The sequence below is a fragment of the Triturus cristatus genome, chromosome 6 (genome assembly GCF_964204655.1).
Source record: "Triturus cristatus chromosome 6, aTriCri1.1, whole genome shotgun sequence".
NCBI classification, from domain to species: domain Eukaryota; kingdom Metazoa; phylum Chordata; class Amphibia; order Caudata; family Salamandridae; genus Triturus; species Triturus cristatus.
Window position 1 is genome coordinate 882,780,041 of NC_140589.1, and position 24,037 is coordinate 882,804,077.

General features: G+C 46.2%; 21 non-coding genes across 21 annotated transcripts; 12 read left to right on the plus strand and 9 right to left on the minus strand.

The window, feature by feature from the left end:
- The first annotated feature begins 1,594 nt into the window (after positions 1 to 1,594).
- On the plus strand, positions 1,595 to 1,701 carry LOC146818845 (U6 spliceosomal RNA). The gene has a single exon (XR_014963767.1). It is a non-coding gene; the product is annotated as a U6 spliceosomal RNA (small nuclear RNA).
- A 1,007-nt stretch (positions 1,702 to 2,708) lies between these two features.
- On the minus strand, positions 2,709 to 2,781 carry TRNAH-AUG (transfer RNA histidin (anticodon AUG)). The gene has a single exon. It is a non-coding gene; the product is annotated as a tRNA-His (tRNA).
- Positions 2,782 to 3,555: 774 nt separating this feature from the next.
- LOC146818847 (U6 spliceosomal RNA) lies at positions 3,556 to 3,662 on the plus strand. The gene has a single exon (XR_014963768.1). It is a non-coding gene; the product is annotated as a U6 spliceosomal RNA (small nuclear RNA).
- A 1,854-nt stretch (positions 3,663 to 5,516) lies between these two features.
- LOC146818848 (U6 spliceosomal RNA) lies at positions 5,517 to 5,623 on the plus strand. Its single transcript, XR_014963769.1, has one exon. It is a non-coding gene; the product is annotated as a U6 spliceosomal RNA (small nuclear RNA).
- A 1,007-nt stretch (positions 5,624 to 6,630) lies between these two features.
- TRNAH-AUG (transfer RNA histidin (anticodon AUG)) lies at positions 6,631 to 6,703 on the minus strand. Its single transcript has one exon. It is a non-coding gene; the product is annotated as a tRNA-His (tRNA).
- A 774-nt stretch (positions 6,704 to 7,477) lies between these two features.
- Positions 7,478 to 7,584, plus strand: LOC146818850 (U6 spliceosomal RNA). The gene has a single exon (XR_014963770.1). It is a non-coding gene; the product is annotated as a U6 spliceosomal RNA (small nuclear RNA).
- Positions 7,585 to 8,591: 1,007 nt separating this feature from the next.
- Positions 8,592 to 8,664, minus strand: TRNAR-ACG (transfer RNA arginine (anticodon ACG)). The gene has a single exon. It is a non-coding gene; the product is annotated as a tRNA-Arg (tRNA).
- A 774-nt stretch (positions 8,665 to 9,438) lies between these two features.
- LOC146818852 (U6 spliceosomal RNA) lies at positions 9,439 to 9,545 on the plus strand. The gene has a single exon (XR_014963771.1). It is a non-coding gene; the product is annotated as a U6 spliceosomal RNA (small nuclear RNA).
- Positions 9,546 to 10,552: 1,007 nt separating this feature from the next.
- On the minus strand, positions 10,553 to 10,625 carry TRNAR-ACG (transfer RNA arginine (anticodon ACG)). Its single transcript has one exon. It is a non-coding gene; the product is annotated as a tRNA-Arg (tRNA).
- A 774-nt stretch (positions 10,626 to 11,399) lies between these two features.
- On the plus strand, positions 11,400 to 11,506 carry LOC146818854 (U6 spliceosomal RNA). Its single transcript, XR_014963773.1, has one exon. It is a non-coding gene; the product is annotated as a U6 spliceosomal RNA (small nuclear RNA).
- Positions 11,507 to 12,513: 1,007 nt separating this feature from the next.
- TRNAH-AUG (transfer RNA histidin (anticodon AUG)) lies at positions 12,514 to 12,586 on the minus strand. The gene has a single exon. It is a non-coding gene; the product is annotated as a tRNA-His (tRNA).
- Positions 12,587 to 13,360: 774 nt separating this feature from the next.
- On the plus strand, positions 13,361 to 13,467 carry LOC146818856 (U6 spliceosomal RNA). Its single transcript, XR_014963774.1, has one exon. It is a non-coding gene; the product is annotated as a U6 spliceosomal RNA (small nuclear RNA).
- A 1,854-nt stretch (positions 13,468 to 15,321) lies between these two features.
- Positions 15,322 to 15,428, plus strand: LOC146818857 (U6 spliceosomal RNA). Its single transcript, XR_014963775.1, has one exon. It is a non-coding gene; the product is annotated as a U6 spliceosomal RNA (small nuclear RNA).
- Positions 15,429 to 16,435: 1,007 nt separating this feature from the next.
- On the minus strand, positions 16,436 to 16,508 carry TRNAH-AUG (transfer RNA histidin (anticodon AUG)). The gene has a single exon. It is a non-coding gene; the product is annotated as a tRNA-His (tRNA).
- Positions 16,509 to 17,282: 774 nt separating this feature from the next.
- On the plus strand, positions 17,283 to 17,389 carry LOC146818859 (U6 spliceosomal RNA). The gene has a single exon (XR_014963776.1). It is a non-coding gene; the product is annotated as a U6 spliceosomal RNA (small nuclear RNA).
- A 1,007-nt stretch (positions 17,390 to 18,396) lies between these two features.
- Positions 18,397 to 18,469, minus strand: TRNAR-ACG (transfer RNA arginine (anticodon ACG)). Its single transcript has one exon. It is a non-coding gene; the product is annotated as a tRNA-Arg (tRNA).
- A 774-nt stretch (positions 18,470 to 19,243) lies between these two features.
- Positions 19,244 to 19,350, plus strand: LOC146818861 (U6 spliceosomal RNA). The gene has a single exon (XR_014963777.1). It is a non-coding gene; the product is annotated as a U6 spliceosomal RNA (small nuclear RNA).
- Positions 19,351 to 20,357: 1,007 nt separating this feature from the next.
- On the minus strand, positions 20,358 to 20,430 carry TRNAR-ACG (transfer RNA arginine (anticodon ACG)). The gene has a single exon. It is a non-coding gene; the product is annotated as a tRNA-Arg (tRNA).
- A 774-nt stretch (positions 20,431 to 21,204) lies between these two features.
- On the plus strand, positions 21,205 to 21,311 carry LOC146818863 (U6 spliceosomal RNA). Its single transcript, XR_014963778.1, has one exon. It is a non-coding gene; the product is annotated as a U6 spliceosomal RNA (small nuclear RNA).
- A 1,007-nt stretch (positions 21,312 to 22,318) lies between these two features.
- TRNAR-ACG (transfer RNA arginine (anticodon ACG)) lies at positions 22,319 to 22,391 on the minus strand. The gene has a single exon. It is a non-coding gene; the product is annotated as a tRNA-Arg (tRNA).
- A 774-nt stretch (positions 22,392 to 23,165) lies between these two features.
- Positions 23,166 to 23,272, plus strand: LOC146818865 (U6 spliceosomal RNA). Its single transcript, XR_014963779.1, has one exon. It is a non-coding gene; the product is annotated as a U6 spliceosomal RNA (small nuclear RNA).
- The last annotated feature ends 765 nt before the right edge of the window (positions 23,273 to 24,037 follow it).

Here is a 24,037-nt window from a genome sequence, read left to right on the forward strand (position 1 = left end):
CAGCGATGCGTTGCTTTGTGGGAAGCAAGAGAAAGAGAAGGGGAGGGCCTATGCAAATGATGGCCTCAGGGCTGTCTGGGAGTCCCTTTTCAGCAGTACTGTTAAAATCCGCCTTGCAACCAGATTGGTCGGGTAAGCTGAAAAACACCAGGCATGATTGGGCACCAGGTCCTCTAGGCCCTTGGAGGACATATCGGCGCTGCATCCCTCAGTTTCTGAGGTCCAAGAAATGTTCACCCTCCACCCTAATAGAGAGGTCTTGGCCGATCGTGGCCGATCGGGGCAGAAGGGAGCAGGGCAAGATGCTCATGATCCTGCTCTAATAATGAACTGCCTTCCTCTCTCCTTACCTGTGGTTCTGCCTGGCTGCTTGGTTCCAGTTGTAGGCCTACATCCCACAGGCAATTTGCTTGTCCCTCTCACACATGTAAATGGGTCAGCACTCAAGTGCACACACCTGCCTGCACCCACAGACCCTCTCACACACACTTTTCTCAACAAGATTTTTTCCTAGTTTAGAGACTCAGAGACCCATGTTGAAATACAAAAGCAGCACACCACATGACGGCCTTCACATAGAATCCAGCAGCAAATGGGAAACTTTTAACTAGCCGTGGTCCTATTACTGCAGCCCTACCATGGAACGACTGCTGGATGAGTCCTGCTCGAGAATATTGAACCTACAACAAGTCTGAGGTAAATAAGAATTCCACAGGAATACCATAAAACAGGGACCTATGACCCTTTCGAGCCAGATAGGAGTCGAACCTACAATCTTCTGATCCGTAGTCAGTCGCGTTATCCATTGCGCCACTGGCCCCATGTAGGATTACCCATACTTTTGTCCTTAAGAGGACCAGAAGTTGTGTGTGTGTGTGTGTGTGTGTGTTTTAAAACACCATTCCATCAACCTTTTTAGCCACGTTTACTGCTCACAACCAGAAGACACAAGTAAACCCACCTGACCTCCTGAAATTCTGTTCTGTCAGGTGTTCCTAACTTATACAAAGGACTTTAGGAGGACGAAGGACCTAAAAGTCAGGGGAAATGGTCCTAGGTCCAAGGAAATGTTTTAGATCAGCCTCAGTTTCTTAAATATTCTGCATTAACATCATCAGTTCCACGTCTGTGTGGAGCTGATCTTGAGGACTCCTTAATCAGCAGGCGGGTACAACAATAAAGTGTTTAATATTACAATACAGGCGAAAATTCAGACACCTTGTCATAGGCTCACCTTGTCCAGGGACCCAAGCATGCTGCCTTTCACCTCTCAGAGCCCTTCACCTAACCTACTGTGCAGCTGTCTCACCTTTAATATCACTGTTCCACAGGCAGCATGATGTCACAATGTTCCTTGTCAGTAGCCTGAACCATGAGCCTTTGCAACCCTGGCATAATCTACATACTTCCAATTGGTGAAGTCTTGGACCACAAATGCAGTGAAGAATAATGGATTGTTACTCTTCATGCATTTTTGCCCATTGGCTCAGATTTGAATGCTTACTGGCCATACGAGCATCTCTGCCAGGCCACCCTATGTCTAGAGACCGTAGATTTAGAGAGTTTATAAACATTGTAGGTTCATCAATGAAGTGTGCTCGCTTCGGCGGCACATATACTAAAATTGGAACGATACAGAGAAGATTAGCATGGCCCCTGCGCAAGGATGACACGCAAATTCGTGAAGCGTTCCATATTTTTACCAGCTTTCAGGAGAGAAATGTTCTATGTTTTCAAGACTAATTGAAATAATAAAGCAGGTTCCAGTGCTTTCCTCCTAATATCTATTTTTCAATTTGTCTCTCCTCAGCATTTTTAATGTATTTACCTCGCAGTAATGAAGGTGCACTCTATGGCCAGCTGCATTTAGCAAGGAAGCCTGCAGGACTTCTGGGACTTTTCTTTCCCTTCTTCAGCCTCCCTGTCATTATTCTTCACAACCCCCAAATCTATACTGCTGCCAGCGATGCGTTGCTTTGTGGGAAGCAAGAGAAAGAGAAGGGGAGGGCCTATGCAAATGATGGCCTCAGGGCTGTCTGGGAGTCCCTTTTCAGCAGTACTGTTAAAATCCGCCTTGCAACCAGATTGGTCGGGTAAGCTGAAAAACACCAGGCATGATTGGGCACCAGGTCCTCTAGGCCCTTGGAGGACATATCGGCGCTGCATCCCTCAGTTTCTGAGGTCCAAGAAATGTTCACCCTCCACCCTAATAGAGAGGTCTTGGCCGATCGTGGCCGATCGGGGCAGAAGGGAGCAGGGCAAGATGCTCATGATCCTGCTCTAATAATGAACTGCCTTCCTCTCTCCTTACCTGTGGTTCTGCCTGGCTGCTTGGTTCCAGTTGTAGGCCTACATCCCACAGGCAATTTGCTTGTCCCTCTCACACATGTAAATGGGTCAGCACTCAAGTGCACACACCTGCCTGCACCCACAGACCCTCTCACACACACTTTTCTCAACAAGATTTTTTCCTAGTTTAGAGACTCAGAGACCCATGTTGAAATACAAAAGCAGCACACCACATGACGGCCTTCACATAGAATCCAGCAGCAAATGGGAAACTTTTAACTAGCCGTGGTCCTATTACTGCAGCCCTACCATGGAACGACTGCTGGATGAGTCCTGCTCGAGAATATTGAACCTACAACAAGTCTGAGGTAAATAAGAATTCCACAGGAATACCATAAAACAGGGACCTATGACCCTTTCGAGCCAGATAGGAGTCGAACCTACAATCTTCTGATCCATAGTCAGACGCGTTATCCATTGCGCCACTGGCCCCATGTAGGATTACCCATACTTTTGTCCTTAAGAGGACCAGAAGTTGTGTGTGTGTGTGTGTGTGTGTGTTTTAAAACACCATTCCATCAACCTTTTTAGCCACGTTTACTGCTCACAACCAGAAGACACAAGTAAACCCACCTGACCTCCTGAAATTCTGTTCTGTCAGGTGTTCCTAACTTATACAAAGGACTTTAGGAGGACGAAGGACCTAAAAGTCAGGGGAAATGGTCCTAGGTCCAAGGAAATGTTTTAGATCAGCCTCAGTTTCTTAAATATTCTGCATTAACATCATCAGTTCCACGTCTGTGTGGAGCTGATCTTGAGGACTCCTTAATCAGCAGGCGGGTACAACAATAAAGTGTTTAATATTACAATACAGGCGAAAATTCAGACACCTTGTCATAGGCTCACCTTGTCCAGGGACCCATGCATGCTGCCTTTCACCTCTCAGAGCCCTTCACCTAACCTACTGTGCAGCTGTCTCACCTTTAATATCACTGTTCCACAGGCAGCATGATGTCACAATGTTCCTTGTCAGTAGCCTGAACCATGAGCCTTTGCAACCCTGGCATAATCTACATACTTCCAATTGGTGAAGTCTTGGACCACAAATGCAGTGAAGAATAATGGATTGTTACTCTTCATGCATTTTTGCCCATTGGCTCAGATTTGAATGCTTACTGGCCATACGAGCATCTCTGCCAGGCCACCCTATGTCTAGAGACCGTAGATTTAGAGAGTTTATAAACATTGTAGGTTCATCAATGAAGTGTGCTCGCTTCGGCGGCACATATACTAAAATTGGAACGATACAGAGAAGATTAGCATGGCCCCTGCGCAAGGATGACACGCAAATTCGTGAAGCGTTCCATATTTTTACCAGCTTTCAGGAGAGAAATGTTCTATGTTTTCAAGACTAATTGAAATAATAAAGCAGGTTCCAGTGCTTTCCTCCTAATATCTATTTTTCAATTTGTGTCTCCTCAACATTTTTAATGTATTTACCTCGCAGTAATGAAGGTGCACTCTATGGCCAGCTGCATTTAGCAAGGAAGCCTGCAGGACTTCTGGGACTTTTCTTTCCCTTCTTCAGCCTCCCTGTCATTATTCTTCACAACCCCCAAATCTATACTGCTGCCAGCGATGCGTTGCTTTGTGGGAAGCAAGAGAAAGAGAAGGGGAGGGCCTATGCAAATGATGGCCTCAGGGCTGTCTGGGAGTCCCTTTTCAGCAGTACTGTTAAAATCCGCCTTGCAACCAGATTGGTCGGGTAAGCTGAAAAACACCAGGCATGATTGGGCACCAGGTCCTCTAGGCCCTTGGAGGACATATCGGCGCTGCATCCCTCAGTTTCTGAGGTCCAAGAAATGTTCACCCTCCACCCTAATAGAGAGGTCTTGGCCGATCGTGGCCGATCGGGGCAGAAGGGAGCAGGGCAAGATGCTCATGATCCTGCTCTAATAATGAACTGCCTTCCTCTCTCCTTACCTGTGGTTCTGCCTGGCTGCTTGGTTCCAGTTGTAGGCCTACATCCCACAGGCAATTTGCTTGTCCCTCTCACACATGTAAATGGGTCAGCACTCAAGTGCACACACCTGCCTGCACCCACAGACCCTCTCACACACACTTTTCTCAACAAGATTTTTTCCTAGTTTAGAGACTCAGAGACCCATGTTGAAATACAAAAGCAGCACACCACATGACGGCCTTCACATAGAATCCAGCAGCAAATGGGAAACTTTTAACTAGCCGTGGTCCTATTACTGCAGCCCTACCATGGAACGACTGCTGGATGAGTCCTGCTCGAGAATATTGAACCTACAACAAGTCTGAGGTAAATAAGAATTCCACAGGAATACCATAAAACAGGGACCTATGACCCTTTCGAGCCAGATAGGAGTCGAACCTACAATCTTCTGATCCGTAGTCAGTCGCGTTATCCATTGCGCCACTGGCCCCATGTAGGATTACCCATACTTTTGTCCTTAAGAGGACCAGAAGTTGTGTGTGTGTGTGTGTGTGTGTGTTTTAAAACACCATTCCATCAACCTTTTTAGCCACGTTTACTGCTCACAACCAGAAGACACAAGTAAACCCACCTGACCTCCTGAAATTCTGTTCTGTCAGGTGTTCCTAACTTATACAAAGGACTTTAGGAGGACGAAGGACCTAAAAGTCAGGGGAAATGGTCCTAGGTCCAAGGAAATGTTTTAGATCAGCCTCAGTTTCTTAAATATTCTGCATTAACATCATCAGTTCCACGTCTGTGTGGAGCTGATCTTGAGGACTCCTTAATCAGCAGGCGGGTACAACAATAAAGTGTTTAATATTACAATACAGGCGAAAATTCAGACACCTTGTCATAGGCTCACCTTGTCCAGGGACCCAAGCATGCTGCCTTTCACCTCTCAGAGCCCTTCACCTAACCTACTGTGCAGCTGTCTCACCTTTAATATCACTGTTCCACAGGCAGCATGATGTCACAATGTTCCTTGTCAGTAGCCTGAACCATGAGCCTTTGCAACCCTGGCATAATCTACATACTTCCAATTGGTGAAGTCTTGGACCACAAATGCAGTGAAGAATAATGGATTGTTACTCTTCATGCATTTTTGCCCATTGGCTCAGATTTGAATGCTTACTGGCCATACGAGCATCTCTGCCAGGCCACCCTATGTCTAGAGACCGTAGATTTAGAGAGTTTATAAACATTGTAGGTTCATCAATGAAGTGTGCTCGCTTCGGCGGCACATATACTAAAATTGGAACGATACAGAGAAGATTAGCATGGCCCCTGCGCAAGGATGACACGCAAATTCGTGAAGCGTTCCATATTTTTACCAGCTTTCAGGAGAGAAATGTTCTATGTTTTCAAGACTAATTGAAATAATAAAGCAGGTTCCAGTGCTTTCCTCCTAATATCTATTTTTCAATTTGTCTCTCCTCAGCATTTTTAATGTATTTACCTCGCAGTAATGAAGGTGCACTCTATGGCCAGCTGCATTTAGCAAGGAAGCCTGCAGGACTTCTGGGACTTTTCTTTCCCTTCTTCAGCCTCCCTGTCATTATTCTTCACAACCCCCAAATCTATACTGCTGCCAGCGATGCGTTGCTTTGTGGGAAGCAAGAGAAAGAGAAGGGGAGGGCCTATGCAAATGATGGCCTCAGGGCTGTCTGGGAGTCCCTTTTCAGCAGTACTGTTAAAATCCGCCTTGCAACCAGATTGGTCGGGTAAGCTGAAAAACACCAGGCATGATTGGGCACCAGGTCCTCTAGGCCCTTGGAGGACATATCGGCGCTGCATCCCTCAGTTTCTGAGGTCCAAGAAATGTTCACCCTCCACCCTAATAGAGAGGTCTTGGCCGATCGTGGCCGATCGGGGCAGAAGGGAGCAGGGCAAGATGCTCATGATCCTGCTCTAATAATGAACTGCCTTCCTCTCTCCTTACCTGTGGTTCTGCCTGGCTGCTTGGTTCCAGTTGTAGGCCTACATCCCACAGGCAATTTGCTTGTCCCTCTCACACATGTAAATGGGTCAGCACTCAAGTGCACACACCTGCCTGCACCCACAGACCCTCTCACACACACTTTTCTCAACAAGATTTTTTCCTAGTTTAGAGACTCAGAGACCCATGTTGAAATACAAAAGCAGCACACCACATGACGGCCTTCACATAGAATCCAGCAGCAAATGGGAAACTTTTAACTAGCCGTGGTCCTATTACTGCAGCCCTACCATGGAACGACTGCTGGATGAGTCCTGCTCGAGAATATTGAACCTACAACAAGTCTGAGGTAAATAAGAATTCCACAGGAATACCATAAAACAGGGACCTATGACCCTTTCGAGCCAGATAGGAGTCGAACCTACAATCTTCTGATCCATAGTCAGACGCGTTATCCATTGCGCCACTGGCCCCATGTAGGATTACCCATACTTTTGTCCTTAAGAGGACCAGAAGTTGTGTGTGTGTGTGTGTGTGTGTGTTTTAAAACACCATTCCATCAACCTTTTTAGCCACGTTTACTGCTCACAACCAGAAGACACAAGTAAACCCACCTGACCTCCTGAAATTCTGTTCTGTCAGGTGTTCCTAACTTATACAAAGGACTTTAGGAGGACGAAGGACCTAAAAGTCAGGGGAAATGGTCCTAGGTCCAAGGAAATGTTTTAGATCAGCCTCAGTTTCTTAAATATTCTGCATTAACATCATCAGTTCCACGTCTGTGTGGAGCTGATCTTGAGGACTCCTTAATCAGCAGGCGGGTACAACAATAAAGTGTTTAATATTACAATACAGGCGAAAATTCAGACACCTTGTCATAGGCTCACCTTGTCCAGGGACCCATGCATGCTGCCTTTCACCTCTCAGAGCCCTTCACCTAACCTACTGTGCAGCTGTCTCACCTTTAATATCACTGTTCCACAGGCAGCATGATGTCACAATGTTCCTTGTCAGTAGCCTGAACCATGAGCCTTTGCAACCCTGGCATAATCTACATACTTCCAATTGGTGAAGTCTTGGACCACAAATGCAGTGAAGAATAATGGATTGTTACTCTTCATGCATTTTTGCCCATTGGCTCAGATTTGAATGCTTACTGGCCATACGAGCATCTCTGCCAGGCCACCCTATGTCTAGAGACCGTAGATTTAGAGAGTTTATAAACATTGTAGGTTCATCAATGAAGTGTGCTCGCTTCGGCGGCACATATACTAAAATTGGAACGATACAGAGAAGATTAGCATGGCCCCTGCGCAAGGATGACACGCAAATTCGTGAAGCGTTCCATATTTTTACCAGCTTTCAGGAGAGAAATGTTCTATGTTTTCAAGACTAATTGAAATAATAAAGCAGGTTCCAGTGCTTTCCTCCTAATATCTATTTTTCAATTTGTGTCTCCTCAACATTTTTAATGTATTTACCTCGCAGTAATGAAGGTGCACTCTATGGCCAGCTGCATTTAGCAAGGAAGCCTGCAGGACTTCTGGGACTTTTCTTTCCCTTCTTCAGCCTCCCTGTCATTATTCTTCACAACCCCCAAATCTATACTGCTGCCAGCGATGCGTTGCTTTGTGGGAAGCAAGAGAAAGAGAAGGGGAGGGCCTATGCAAATGATGGCCTCAGGGCTGTCTGGGAGTCCCTTTTCAGCAGTACTGTTAAAATCCGCCTTGCAACCAGATTGGTCGGGTAAGCTGAAAAACACCAGGCATGATTGGGCACCAGGTCCTCTAGGCCCTTGGAGGACATATCGGCGCTGCATCCCTCAGTTTCTGAGGTCCAAGAAATGTTCACCCTCCACCCTAATAGAGAGGTCTTGGCCGATCGTGGCCGATCGGGGCAGAAGGGAGCAGGGCAAGATGCTCATGATCCTGCTCTAATAATGAACTGCCTTCCTCTCTCCTTACCTGTGGTTCTGCCTGGCTGCTTGGTTCCAGTTGTAGGCCTACATCCCACAGGCAATTTGCTTGTCCCTCTCACACATGTAAATGGGTCAGCACTCAAGTGCACACACCTGCCTGCACCCACAGACCCTCTCACACACACTTTTCTCAACAAGATTTTTTCCTAGTTTAGAGACTCAGAGACCCATGTTGAAATACAAAAGCAGCACACCACATGACGGCCTTCACATAGAATCCAGCAGCAAATGGGAAACTTTTAACTAGCCGTGGTCCTATTACTGCAGCCCTACCATGGAACGACTGCTGGATGAGTCCTGCTCGAGAATATTGAACCTACAACAAGTCTGAGGTAAATAAGAATTCCACAGGAATACCATAAAACAGGGACCTATGACCCTTTCGAGCCAGATAGGAGTCGAACCTACAATCTTCTGATCCGTAGTCAGACGCGTTATCCATTGCGCCACTGGCCCCATGTAGGATTACCCATACTTTTGTCCTTAAGAGGACCAGAAGTTGTGTGTGTGTGTGTGTGTGTGTGTTTTAAAACACCATTCCATCAACCTTTTTAGCCACGTTTACTGCTCACAACCAGAAGACACAAGTAAACCCACCTGACCTCCTGAAATTCTGTTCTGTCAGGTGTTCCTAACTTATACAAAGGACTTTAGGAGGACGAAGGACCTAAAAGTCAGGGGAAATGGTCCTAGGTCCAAGGAAATGTTTTAGATCAGCCTCAGTTTCTTAAATATTCTGCATTAACATCATCAGTTCCACGTCTGTGTGGAGCTGATCTTGAGGACTCCTTAATCAGCAGGCGGGTACAACAATAAAGTGTTTAATATTACAATACAGGCGAAAATTCAGACACCTTGTCATAGGCTCACCTTGTCCAGGGACCCAAGCATGCTGCCTTTCACCTCTCAGAGCCCTTCACCTAACCTACTGTGCAGCTGTCTCACCTTTAATATCACTGTTCCACAGGCAGCATGATGTCACAATGTTCCTTGTCAGTAGCCTGAACCATGAGCCTTTGCAACCCTGGCATAATCTACATACTTCCAATTGGTGAAGTCTTGGACCACAAATGCAGTGAAGAATAATGGATTGTTACTCTTCATGCATTTTTGCCCATTGGCTCAGATTTGAATGCTTACTGGCCATACGAGCATCTCTGCCAGGCCACCCTATGTCTAGAGACCGTAGATTTAGAGAGTTTATAAACATTGTAGGTTCATCAATGAAGTGTGCTCGCTTCGGCGGCACATATACTAAAATTGGAACGATACAGAGAAGATTAGCATGGCCCCTGCGCAAGGATGACACGCAAATTCGTGAAGCGTTCCATATTTTTACCAGCTTTCAGGAGAGAAATGTTCTATGTTTTCAAGACTAATTGAAATAATAAAGCAGGTTCCAGTGCTTTCCTCCTAATATCTATTTTTCAATTTGTCTCTCCTCAGCATTTTTAATGTATTTACCTCGCAGTAATGAAGGTGCACTCTATGGCCAGCTGCATTTAGCAAGGAAGCCTGCAGGACTTCTGGGACTTTTCTTTCCCTTCTTCAGCCTCCCTGTCATTATTCTTCACAACCCCCAAATCTATACTGCTGCCAGCGATGCGTTGCTTTGTGGGAAGCAAGAGAAAGAGAAGGGGAGGGCCTATGCAAATGATGGCCTCAGGGCTGTCTGGGAGTCCCTTTTCAGCAGTACTGTTAAAATCCGCCTTGCAACCAGATTGGTCGGGTAAGCTGAAAAACACCAGGCATGATTGGGCACCAGGTCCTCTAGGCCCTTGGAGGACATATCGGCGCTGCATCCCTCAGTTTCTGAGGTCCAAGAAATGTTCACCCTCCACCCTAATAGAGAGGTCTTGGCCGATCGTGGCCGATCGGGGCAGAAGGGAGCAGGGCAAGATGCTCATGATCCTGCTCTAATAATGAACTGCCTTCCTCTCTCCTTACCTGTGGTTCTGCCTGGCTGCTTGGTTCCAGTTGTAGGCCTACATCCCACAGGCAATTTGCTTGTCCCTCTCACACATGTAAATGGGTCAGCACTCAAGTGCACACACCTGCCTGCACCCACAGACCCTCTCACACACACTTTTCTCAACAAGATTTTTTCCTAGTTTAGAGACTCAGAGACCCATGTTGAAATACAAAAGCAGCACACCACATGACGGCCTTCACATAGAATCCAGCAGCAAATGGGAAACTTTTAACTAGCCGTGGTCCTATTACTGCAGCCCTACCATGGAACGACTGCTGGATGAGTCCTGCTCGAGAATATTGAACCTACAACAAGTCTGAGGTAAATAAGAATTCCACAGGAATACCATAAAACAGGGACCTATGACCCTTTCGAGCCAGATAGGAGTCGAACCTACAATCTTCTGATCCGTAGTCAGACGCGTTATCCATTGCGCCACTGGCCCCATGTAGGATTACCCATACTTTTGTCCTTAAGAGGACCAGAAGTTGTGTGTGTGTGTGTGTGTGTGTGTTTTAAAACACCATTCCATCAACCTTTTTAGCCACGTTTACTGCTCACAACCAGAAGACACAAGTAAACCCACCTGACCTCCTGAAATTCTGTTCTGTCAGGTGTTCCTAACTTATACAAAGGACTTTAGGAGGACGAAGGACCTAAAAGTCAGGGGAAATGGTCCTAGGTCCAAGGAAATGTTTTAGATCAGCCTCAGTTTCTTAAATATTCTGCATTAACATCATCAGTTCCACGTCTGTGTGGAGCTGATCTTGAGGACTCCTTAATCAGCAGGCGGGTACAACAATAAAGTGTTTAATATTACAATACAGGCGAAAATTCAGACACCTTGTCATAGGCTCACCTTGTCCAGGGACCCAAGCATGCTGCCTTTCACCTCTCAGAGCCCTTCACCTAACCTACTGTGCAGCTGTCTCACCTTTAATATCACTGTTCCACAGGCAGCATGATGTCACAATGTTCCTTGTCAGTAGCCTGAACCATGAGCCTTTGCAACCCTGGCATAATCTACATACTTCCAATTGGTGAAGTCTTGGACCACAAATGCAGTGAAGAATAATGGATTGTTACTCTTCATGCATTTTTGCCCATTGGCTCAGATTTGAATGCTTACTGGCCATACGAGCATCTCTGCCAGGCCACCCTATGTCTAGAGACCGTAGATTTAGAGAGTTTATAAACATTGTAGGTTCATCAATGAAGTGTGCTCGCTTCGGCGGCACATATACTAAAATTGGAACGATACAGAGAAGATTAGCATGGCCCCTGCGCAAGGATGACACGCAAATTCGTGAAGCGTTCCATATTTTTACCAGCTTTCAGGAGAGAAATGTTCTATGTTTTCAAGACTAATTGAAATAATAAAGCAGGTTCCAGTGCTTTCCTCCTAATATCTATTTTTCAATTTGTGTCTCCTCAACATTTTTAATGTATTTACCTCGCAGTAATGAAGGTGCACTCTATGGCCAGCTGCATTTAGCAAGGAAGCCTGCAGGACTTCTGGGACTTTTCTTTCCCTTCTTCAGCCTCCCTGTCATTATTCTTCACAACCCCCAAATCTATACTGCTGCCAGCGATGCGTTGCTTTGTGGGAAGCAAGAGAAAGAGAAGGGGAGGGCCTATGCAAATGATGGCCTCAGGGCTGTCTGGGAGTCCCTTTTCAGCAGTACTGTTAAAATCCGCCTTGCAACCAGATTGGTCGGGTAAGCTGAAAAACACCAGGCATGATTGGGCACCAGGTCCTCTAGGCCCTTGGAGGACATATCGGCGCTGCATCCCTCAGTTTCTGAGGTCCAAGAAATGTTCACCCTCCACCCTAATAGAGAGGTCTTGGCCGATCGTGGCCGATCGGGGCAGAAGGGAGCAGGGCAAGATGCTCATGATCCTGCTCTAATAATGAACTGCCTTCCTCTCTCCTTACCTGTGGTTCTGCCTGGCTGCTTGGTTCCAGTTGTAGGCCTACATCCCACAGGCAATTTGCTTGTCCCTCTCACACATGTAAATGGGTCAGCACTCAAGTGCACACACCTGCCTGCACCCACAGACCCTCTCACACACACTTTTCTCAACAAGATTTTTTCCTAGTTTAGAGACTCAGAGACCCATGTTGAAATACAAAAGCAGCACACCACATGACGGCCTTCACATAGAATCCAGCAGCAAATGGGAAACTTTTAACTAGCCGTGGTCCTATTACTGCAGCCCTACCATGGAACGACTGCTGGATGAGTCCTGCTCGAGAATATTGAACCTACAACAAGTCTGAGGTAAATAAGAATTCCACAGGAATACCATAAAACAGGGACCTATGACCCTTTCGAGCCAGATAGGAGTCGAACCTACAATCTTCTGATCCATAGTCAGACGCGTTATCCATTGCGCCACTGGCCCCATGTAGGATTACCCATACTTTTGTCCTTAAGAGGACCAGAAGTTGTGTGTGTGTGTGTGTGTGTGTGTTTTAAAACACCATTCCATCAACCTTTTTAGCCACGTTTACTGCTCACAACCAGAAGACACAAGTAAACCCACCTGACCTCCTGAAATTCTGTTCTGTCAGGTGTTCCTAACTTATACAAAGGACTTTAGGAGGACGAAGGACCTAAAAGTCAGGGGAAATGGTCCTAGGTCCAAGGAAATGTTTTAGATCAGCCTCAGTTTCTTAAATATTCTGCATTAACATCATCAGTTCCACGTCTGTGTGGAGCTGATCTTGAGGACTCCTTAATCAGCAGGCGGGTACAACAATAAAGTGTTTAATATTACAATACAGGCGAAAATTCAGACACCTTGTCATAGGCTCACCTTGTCCAGGGACCCATGCATGCTGCCTTTCACCTCTCAGAGCCCTTCACCTAACCTACTGTGCAGCTGTCTCACCTTTAATATCACTGTTCCACAGGCAGCATGATGTCACAATGTTCCTTGTCAGTAGCCTGAACCATGAGCCTTTGCAACCCTGGCATAATCTACATACTTCCAATTGGTGAAGTCTTGGACCACAAATGCAGTGAAGAATAATGGATTGTTACTCTTCATGCATTTTTGCCCATTGGCTCAGATTTGAATGCTTACTGGCCATACGAGCATCTCTGCCAGGCCACCCTATGTCTAGAGACCGTAGATTTAGAGAGTTTATAAACATTGTAGGTTCATCAATGAAGTGTGCTCGCTTCGGCGGCACATATACTAAAATTGGAACGATACAGAGAAGATTAGCATGGCCCCTGCGCAAGGATGACACGCAAATTCGTGAAGCGTTCCATATTTTTACCAGCTTTCAGGAGAGAAATGTTCTATGTTTTCAAGACTAATTGAAATAATAAAGCAGGTTCCAGTGCTTTCCTCCTAATATCTATTTTTCAATTTGTGTCTCCTCAACATTTTTAATGTATTTACCTCGCAGTAATGAAGGTGCACTCTATGGCCAGCTGCATTTAGCAAGGAAGCCTGCAGGACTTCTGGGACTTTTCTTTCCCTTCTTCAGCCTCCCTGTCATTATTCTTCACAACCCCCAAATCTATACTGCTGCCAGCGATGCGTTGCTTTGTGGGAAGCAAGAGAAAGAGAAGGGGAGGGCCTATGCAAATGATGGCCTCAGGGCTGTCTGGGAGTCCCTTTTCAGCAGTACTGTTAAAATCCGCCTTGCAACCAGATTGGTCGGGTAAGCTGAAAAACACCAGGCATGATTGGGCACCAGGTCCTCTAGGCCCTTGGAGGACATATCGGCGCTGCATCCCTCAGTTTCTGAGGTCCAAGAAATGTTCACCCTCCACCCTAATAGAGAGGTCTTGGCCGATCGTGGCCGATCGGGGCAGAAGGGAGCAGGGCAAGATGCTCATGATCCTGCTCTAATAATGAACTGCCTTCCTCTCTCCTTACCTGTGGTTCTGCCTGGCTGCTTGGTTCCAGTTGTAGGCCTACATCCCACAGGCAATTTGCTTGTCCCTCTCACACATGTAAATGGGTCAGCACTCAAGTGCACACACCTGCCTGCACCCACAGACCCTCTCACACACACTTTTCTCAACAAGATTTTTTCCTAGTTTAGAGACTCAGAGACCCATGTTGAAATACAAAAGCAGCACACCACATGACGGCCTTCACATAGAATCCAGCAGCAAATGGGAAACTTTTAACTAGCCGTGGTCCTATTACTGCAGCCCTACCATGGAACGACTGCTGGATGAGTCCTGCTCGAGAATATTGAACCTACAACAAGTCTGAGGTAAATAAGAATTCCACAGGAATACCATAAAACAGGGACCTATGACCCTTTCGAGCCAGATAGGAGTCGAACCTACAATCTTCTGATCCGTAGTCAGTCGCGTTATCCATTGCGCCACTGGCCCCATGTAGGATTACCCATACTTTTGTCCTTAAGAGGACCAGAAGTTGTGTGTGTGTGTGTGTGTGTGTGTTTTAAAACACCATTCCATCAACCTTTTTAGCCACGTTTACTGCTCACAACCAGAAGACACAAGTAAACCCACCTGACCTCCTGAAATTCTGTTCTGTCAGGTGTTCCTAACTTATACAAAGGACTTTAGGAGGACGAAGGACCTAAAAGTCAGGGGAAATGGTCCTAGGTCCAAGGAAATGTTTTAGATCAGCCTCAGTTTCTTAAATATTCTGCATTAACATCATCAGTTCCACGTCTGTGTGGAGCTGATCTTGAGGACTCCTTAATCAGCAGGCGGGTACAACAATAAAGTGTTTAATATTACAATACAGGCGAAAATTCAGACACCTTGTCATAGGCTCACCTTGTCCAGGGACCCAAGCATGCTGCCTTTCACCTCTCAGAGCCCTTCACCTAACCTACTGTGCAGCTGTCTCACCTTTAATATCACTGTTCCACAGGCAGCATGATGTCACAATGTTCCTTGTCAGTAGCCTGAACCATGAGCCTTTGCAACCCTGGCATAATCTACATACTTCCAATTGGTGAAGTCTTGGACCACAAATGCAGTGAAGAATAATGGATTGTTACTCTTCATGCATTTTTGCCCATTGGCTCAGATTTGAATGCTTACTGGCCATACGAGCATCTCTGCCAGGCCACCCTATGTCTAGAGACCGTAGATTTAGAGAGTTTATAAACATTGTAGGTTCATCAATGAAGTGTGCTCGCTTCGGCGGCACATATACTAAAATTGGAACGATACAGAGAAGATTAGCATGGCCCCTGCGCAAGGATGACACGCAAATTCGTGAAGCGTTCCATATTTTTACCAGCTTTCAGGAGAGAAATGTTCTATGTTTTCAAGACTAATTGAAATAATAAAGCAGGTTCCAGTGCTTTCCTCCTAATATCTATTTTTCAATTTGTCTCTCCTCAGCATTTTTAATGTATTTACCTCGCAGTAATGAAGGTGCACTCTATGGCCAGCTGCATTTAGCAAGGAAGCCTGCAGGACTTCTGGGACTTTTCTTTCCCTTCTTCAGCCTCCCTGTCATTATTCTTCACAACCCCCAAATCTATACTGCTGCCAGCGATGCGTTGCTTTGTGGGAAGCAAGAGAAAGAGAAGGGGAGGGCCTATGCAAATGATGGCCTCAGGGCTGTCTGGGAGTCCCTTTTCAGCAGTACTGTTAAAATCCGCCTTGCAACCAGATTGGTCGGGTAAGCTGAAAAACACCAGGCATGATTGGGCACCAGGTCCTCTAGGCCCTTGGAGGACATATCGGCGCTGCATCCCTCAGTTTCTGAGGTCCAAGAAATGTTCACCCTCCACCCTAATAGAGAGGTCTTGGCCGATCGTGGCCGATCGGGGCAGAAGGGAGCAGGGCAAGATGCTCATGATCCTGCTCTAATAATGAACTGCCTTCCTCTCTCCTTACCTGTGGTTCTGCCTGGCTGCTTGGTTCCAGTTGTAGGCCTACATCCCACAGGCAATTTGCTTGTCCCTCTCACACATGTAAATGGGTCAGCACTCAAGTGCACACACCTGCCTGCACCCACAGACCCTCTCACACACACTTTTCTCAACAAGATTTTTTCCTAGTTTAGAGACTCAGAGACCCATGTTGAAATACAAAAGCAGCACACCACATGACGGCCTTCACATAGAATCCAGCAGCAAATGGGAAACTTTTAACTAGCCGTGGTCCTATTACTGCAGCCCTACCATGGAACGACTGCTGGATGAGTCCTGCTCGAGAATATTGAACCTACAACAAGTCTGAGGTAAATAAGAATTCCACAGGAATACCATAAAACAGGGACCTATGACCCTTTCGAGCCAGATAGGAGTCGAACCTACAATCTTCTGATCCATAGTCAGACGCGTTATCCATTGCGCCACTGGCCCCATGTAGGATTACCCATACTTTTGTCCTTAAGAGGACCAGAAGTTGTGTGTGTGTGTGTGTGTGTGTGTTTTAAAACACCATTCCATCAACCTTTTTAGCCACGTTTACTGCTCACAACCAGAAGACACAAGTAAACCCACCTGACCTCCTGAAATTCTGTTCTGTCAGGTGTTCCTAACTTATACAAAGGACTTTAGGAGGACGAAGGACCTAAAAGTCAGGGGAAATGGTCCTAGGTCCAAGGAAATGTTTTAGATCAGCCTCAGTTTCTTAAATATTCTGCATTAACATCATCAGTTCCACGTCTGTGTGGAGCTGATCTTGAGGACTCCTTAATCAGCAGGCGGGTACAACAATAAAGTGTTTAATATTACAATACAGGCGAAAATTCAGACACCTTGTCATAGGCTCACCTTGTCCAGGGACCCATGCATGCTGCCTTTCACCTCTCAGAGCCCTTCACCTAACCTACTGTGCAGCTGTCTCACCTTTAATATCACTGTTCCACAGGCAGCATGATGTCACAATGTTCCTTGTCAGTAGCCTGAACCATGAGCCTTTGCAACCCTGGCATAATCTACATACTTCCAATTGGTGAAGTCTTGGACCACAAATGCAGTGAAGAATAATGGATTGTTACTCTTCATGCATTTTTGCCCATTGGCTCAGATTTGAATGCTTACTGGCCATACGAGCATCTCTGCCAGGCCACCCTATGTCTAGAGACCGTAGATTTAGAGAGTTTATAAACATTGTAGGTTCATCAATGAAGTGTGCTCGCTTCGGCGGCACATATACTAAAATTGGAACGATACAGAGAAGATTAGCATGGCCCCTGCGCAAGGATGACACGCAAATTCGTGAAGCGTTCCATATTTTTACCAGCTTTCAGGAGAGAAATGTTCTATGTTTTCAAGACTAATTGAAATAATAAAGCAGGTTCCAGTGCTTTCCTCCTAATATCTATTTTTCAATTTGTGTCTCCTCAACATTTTTAATGTATTTACCTCGCAGTAATGAAGGTGCACTCTATGGCCAGCTGCATTTAGCAAGGAAGCCTGCAGGACTTCTGGGACTTTTCTTTCCCTTCTTCAGCCTCCCTGTCATTATTCTTCACAACCCCCAAATCTATACTGCTGCCAGCGATGCGTTGCTTTGTGGGAAGCAAGAGAAAGAGAAGGGGAGGGCCTATGCAAATGATGGCCTCAGGGCTGTCTGGGAGTCCCTTTTCAGCAGTACTGTTAAAATCCGCCTTGCAACCAGATTGGTCGGGTAAGCTGAAAAACACCAGGCATGATTGGGCACCAGGTCCTCTAGGCCCTTGGAGGACATATCGGCGCTGCATCCCTCAGTTTCTGAGGTCCAAGAAATGTTCACCCTCCACCCTAATAGAGAGGTCTTGGCCGATCGTGGCCGATCGGGGCAGAAGGGAGCAGGGCAAGATGCTCATGATCCTGCTCTAATAATGAACTGCCTTCCTCTCTCCTTACCTGTGGTTCTGCCTGGCTGCTTGGTTCCAGTTGTAGGCCTACATCCCACAGGCAATTTGCTTGTCCCTCTCACACATGTAAATGGGTCAGCACTCAAGTGCACACACCTGCCTGCACCCACAGACCCTCTCACACACACTTTTCTCAACAAGATTTTTTCCTAGTTTAGAGACTCAGAGACCCATGTTGAAATACAAAAGCAGCACACCACATGACGGCCTTCACATAGAATCCAGCAGCAAATGGGAAACTTTTAACTAGCCGTGGTCCTATTACTGCAGCCCTACCATGGAACGACTGCTGGATGAGTCCTGCTCGAGAATATTGAACCTACAACAAGTCTGAGGTAAATAAGAATTCCACAGGAATACCATAAAACAGGGACCTATGACCCTTTCGAGCCAGATAGGAGTCGAACCTACAATCTTCTGATCCGTAGTCAGACGCGTTATCCATTGCGCCACTGGCCCCATGTAGGATTACCCATACTTTTGTCCTTAAGAGGACCAGAAGTTGTGTGTGTGTGTGTGTGTGTGTGTTTTAAAACACCATTCCATCAACCTTTTTAGCCACGTTTACTGCTCACAACCAGAAGACACAAGTAAACCCACCTGACCTCCTGAAATTCTGTTCTGTCAGGTGTTCCTAACTTATACAAAGGACTTTAGGAGGACGAAGGACCTAAAAGTCAGGGGAAATGGTCCTAGGTCCAAGGAAATGTTTTAGATCAGCCTCAGTTTCTTAAATATTCTGCATTAACATCATCAGTTCCACGTCTGTGTGGAGCTGATCTTGAGGACTCCTTAATCAGCAGGCGGGTACAACAATAAAGTGTTTAATATTACAATACAGGCGAAAATTCAGACACCTTGTCATAGGCTCACCTTGTCCAGGGACCCAAGCATGCTGCCTTTCACCTCTCAGAGCCCTTCACCTAACCTACTGTGCAGCTGTCTCACCTTTAATATCACTGTTCCACAGGCAGCATGATGTCACAATGTTCCTTGTCAGTAGCCTGAACCATGAGCCTTTGCAACCCTGGCATAATCTACATACTTCCAATTGGTGAAGTCTTGGACCACAAATGCAGTGAAGAATAATGGATTGTTACTCTTCATGCATTTTTGCCCATTGGCTCAGATTTGAATGCTTACTGGCCATACGAGCATCTCTGCCAGGCCACCCTATGTCTAGAGACCGTAGATTTAGAGAGTTTATAAACATTGTAGGTTCATCAATGAAGTGTGCTCGCTTCGGCGGCACATATACTAAAATTGGAACGATACAGAGAAGATTAGCATGGCCCCTGCGCAAGGATGACACGCAAATTCGTGAAGCGTTCCATATTTTTACCAGCTTTCAGGAGAGAAATGTTCTATGTTTTCAAGACTAATTGAAATAATAAAGCAGGTTCCAGTGCTTTCCTCCTAATATCTATTTTTCAATTTGTCTCTCCTCAGCATTTTTAATGTATTTACCTCGCAGTAATGAAGGTGCACTCTATGGCCAGCTGCATTTAGCAAGGAAGCCTGCAGGACTTCTGGGACTTTTCTTTCCCTTCTTCAGCCTCCCTGTCATTATTCTTCACAACCCCCAAATCTATACTGCTGCCAGCGATGCGTTGCTTTGTGGGAAGCAAGAGAAAGAGAAGGGGAGGGCCTATGCAAATGATGGCCTCAGGGCTGTCTGGGAGTCCCTTTTCAGCAGTACTGTTAAAATCCGCCTTGCAACCAGATTGGTCGGGTAAGCTGAAAAACACCAGGCATGATTGGGCACCAGGTCCTCTAGGCCCTTGGAGGACATATCGGCGCTGCATCCCTCAGTTTCTGAGGTCCAAGAAATGTTCACCCTCCACCCTAATAGAGAGGTCTTGGCCGATCGTGGCCGATCGGGGCAGAAGGGAGCAGGGCAAGATGCTCATGATCCTGCTCTAATAATGAACTGCCTTCCTCTCTCCTTACCTGTGGTTCTGCCTGGCTGCTTGGTTCCAGTTGTAGGCCTACATCCCACAGGCAATTTGCTTGTCCCTCTCACACATGTAAATGGGTCAGCACTCAAGTGCACACACCTGCCTGCACCCACAGACCCTCTCACACACACTTTTCTCAACAAGATTTTTTCCTAGTTTAGAGACTCAGAGACCCATGTTGAAATACAAAAGCAGCACACCACATGACGGCCTTCACATAGAATCCAGCAGCAAATGGGAAACTTTTAACTAGCCGTGGTCCTATTACTGCAGCCCTACCATGGAACGACTGCTGGATGAGTCCTGCTCGAGAATATTGAACCTACAACAAGTCTGAGGTAAATAAGAATTCCACAGGAATACCATAAAACAGGGACCTATGACCCTTTCGAGCCAGATAGGAGTCGAACCTACAATCTTCTGATCCGTAGTCAGACGCGTTATCCATTGCGCCACTGGCCCCATGTAGGATTACCCATACTTTTGTCCTTAAGAGGACCAGAAGTTGTGTGTGTGTGTGTGTGTGTGTGTTTTAAAACACCATTCCATCAACCTTTTTAGCCACGTTTACTGCTCACAACCAGAAGACACAAGTAAACCCACCTGACCTCCTGAAATTCTGTTCTGTCAGGTGTTCCTAACTTATACAAAGGACTTTAGGAGGACGAAGGACCTAAAAGTCAGGGGAAATGGTCCTAGGTCCAAGGAAATGTTTTAGATCAGCCTCAGTTTCTTAAATATTCTGCATTAACATCATCAGTTCCACGTCTGTGTGGAGCTGATCTTGAGGACTCCTTAATCAGCAGGCGGGTACAACAATAAAGTGTTTAATATTACAATACAGGCGAAAATTCAGACACCTTGTCATAGGCTCACCTTGTCCAGGGACCCAAGCATGCTGCCTTTCACCTCTCAGAGCCCTTCACCTAACCTACTGTGCAGCTGTCTCACCTTTAATATCACTGTTCCACAGGCAGCATGATGTCACAATGTTCCTTGTCAGTAGCCTGAACCATGAGCCTTTGCAACCCTGGCATAATCTACATACTTCCAATTGGTGAAGTCTTGGACCACAAATGCAGTGAAGAATAATGGATTGTTACTCTTCATGCATTTTTGCCCATTGGCTCAGATTTGAATGCTTACTGGCCATACGAGCATCTCTGCCAGGCCACCCTATGTCTAGAGACCGTAGATTTAGAGAGTTTATAAACATTGTAGGTTCATCAATGAAGTGTGCTCGCTTCGGCGGCACATATACTAAAATTGGAACGATACAGAGAAGATTAGCATGGCCCCTGCGCAAGGATGACACGCAAATTCGTGAAGCGTTCCATATTTTTACCAGCTTTCAGGAGAGAAATGTTCTATGTTTTCAAGACTAATTGAAATAATAAAGCAGGTTCCAGTGCTTTCCTCCTAATATCTATTTTTCAATTTGTGTCTCCTCAACATTTTTAATGTATTTACCTCGCAGTAATGAAGGTGCACTCTATGGCCAGCTGCATTTAGCAAGGAAGCCTGCAGGACTTCTGGGACTTTTCTTTCCCTTCTTCAGCCTCCCTGTCATTATTCTTCACAACCCCCAAATCTATACTGCTGCCAGCGATGCGTTGCTTTGTGGGAAGCAAGAGAAAGAGAAGGGGAGGGCCTATGCAAATGATGGCCTCAGGGCTGTCTGGGAGTCCCTTTTCAGCAGTACTGTTAAAATCCGCCTTGCAACCAGATTGGTCGGGTAAGCTGAAAAACACCAGGCATGATTGGGCACCAGGTCCTCTAGGCCCTTGGAGGACATATCGGCGCTGCATCCCTCAGTTTCTGAGGTCCAAGAAATGTTCACCCTCCACCCTAATAGAGAGGTCTTGGCCGATCGTGGCCGATCGGGGCAGAAGGGAGCAGGGCAAGATGCTCATGATCCTGCTCTAATAATGAACTGCCTTCCTCTCTCCTTACCTGTGGTTCTGCCTGGCTGCTTGGTTCCAGTTGTAGGCCTACATCCCACAGGCAATTTGCTTGTCCCTCTCACACATGTAAATGGGTCAGCACTCAAGTGCACACACCTGCCTGCACCCACAGACCCTCTCACACACACTTTTCTCAACAAGATTTTTTCCTAGTTTAGAGACTCAGAGACCCATGTTGAAATACAAAAGCAGCACACCACATGACGGCCTTCACATAGAATCCAGCAGCAAATGGGAAACTTTTAACTAGCCGTGGTCCTATTACTGCAGCCCTACCATGGAACGACTGCTGGATGAGTCCTGCTCGAGAATATTGAACCTACAACAAGTCTGAGGTAAATAAGAATTCCACAGGAATACCATAAAACAGGGACCTATGACCCTTTCGAGCCAGATAGGAGTCGAACCTACAATCTTCTGATCCGTAGTCAGACGCGTTATCCATTGCGCCACTGGCCCCATGTAGGATTACCCATACTTTTGTCCTTAAGAGGACCAGAAGTTGTGTGTGTGTGTGTGTGTGTGTGTTTTAAAACACCATTCCATCAACCTTTTTAGCCACGTTTACTGCTCACAACCAGAAGACACAAGTAAACCCACCTGACCTCCTGAAATTCTGTTCTGTCAGGTGTTCCTAACTTATACAAAGGACTTTAGGAGGACGAAGGACCTAAAAGTCAGGGGAAATGGTCCTAGGTCCAAGGAAATGTTTTAGATCAGCCTCAGTTTCTTAAATATTCTGCATTAACATCATCAGTTCCACGTCTGTGTGGAGCTGATCTTGAGGACTCCTTAATCAGCAGGCGGGTACAACAATAAAGTGTTTAATATTACAATACAGGCGAAAATTCAGACACCTTGTCATAGGCTCACCTTGTCCAGGGACCCATGCATGCTGCCTTTCACCTCTCAGAGCCCTTCACCTAACCTACTGTGCAGCTGTCTCACCTTTAATATCACTGTTCCACAGGCAGCATGATGTCACAATGTTCCTTGTCAGTAGCCTGAACCATGAGCCTTTGCAACCCTGGCATAATCTACATACTTCCAATTGGTGAAGTCTTGGACCACAAATGCAGTGAAGAATAATGGATTGTTACTCTTCATGCATTTTTGCCCATTGGCTCAGATTTGAATGCTTACTGGCCATACGAGCATCTCTGCCAGGCCACCCTATGTCTAGAGACCGTAGATTTAGAGAGTTTATAAACATTGTAGGTTCATCAATGAAGTGTGCTCGCTTCGGCGGCACATATACTAAAATTGGAACGATACAGAGAAGATTAGCATGGCCCCTGCGCAAGGATGACACGCAAATTCGTGAAGCGTTCCATATTTTTACCAGCTTTCAGGAGAGAAATGTTCTATGTTTTCAAGACTAATTGAAATAATAAAGCAGGTTCCAGTGCTTTCCTCCTAATATCTATTTTTCAATTTGTGTCTCCTCAACATTTTTAATGTATTTACCTCGCAGTAATGAAGGTGCACTCTATGGCCAGCTGCATTTAGCAAGGAAGCCTGCAGGACTTCTGGGACTTTTCTTTCCCTTCTTCAGCCTCCCTGTCATTATTCTTCACAACCCCCAAATCTATACTGCTGCCAGCGATGCGTTGCTTTGTGGGAAGCAAGAGAAAGAGAAGGGGAGGGCCTATGCAAATGATGGCCTCAGGGCTGTCTGGGAGTCCCTTTTCAGCAGTACTGTTAAAATCCGCCTTGCAACCAGATTGGTCGGGTAAGCTGAAAAACACCAGGCATGATTGGGCACCAGGTCCTCTAGGCCCTTGGAGGACATATCGGCGCTGCATCCCTCAGTTTCTGAGGTCCAAGAAATGTTCACCCTCCACCCTAATAGAGAGGTCTTGGCCGATCGTGGCCGATCGGGGCAGAAGGGAGCAGGGCAAGATGCTCATGATCCTGCTCTAATAATGAACTGCCTTCCTCTCTCCTTACCTGTGGTTCTGCCTGGCTGCTTGGTTCCAGTTGTAGGCCTACATCCCACAGGCAATTTGCTTGTCCCTCTCACACATGTAAATGGGTCAGCACTCAAGTGCACACACCTGCCTGCACCCACAGACCCTCTCACACACACTTTTCTCAACAAGATT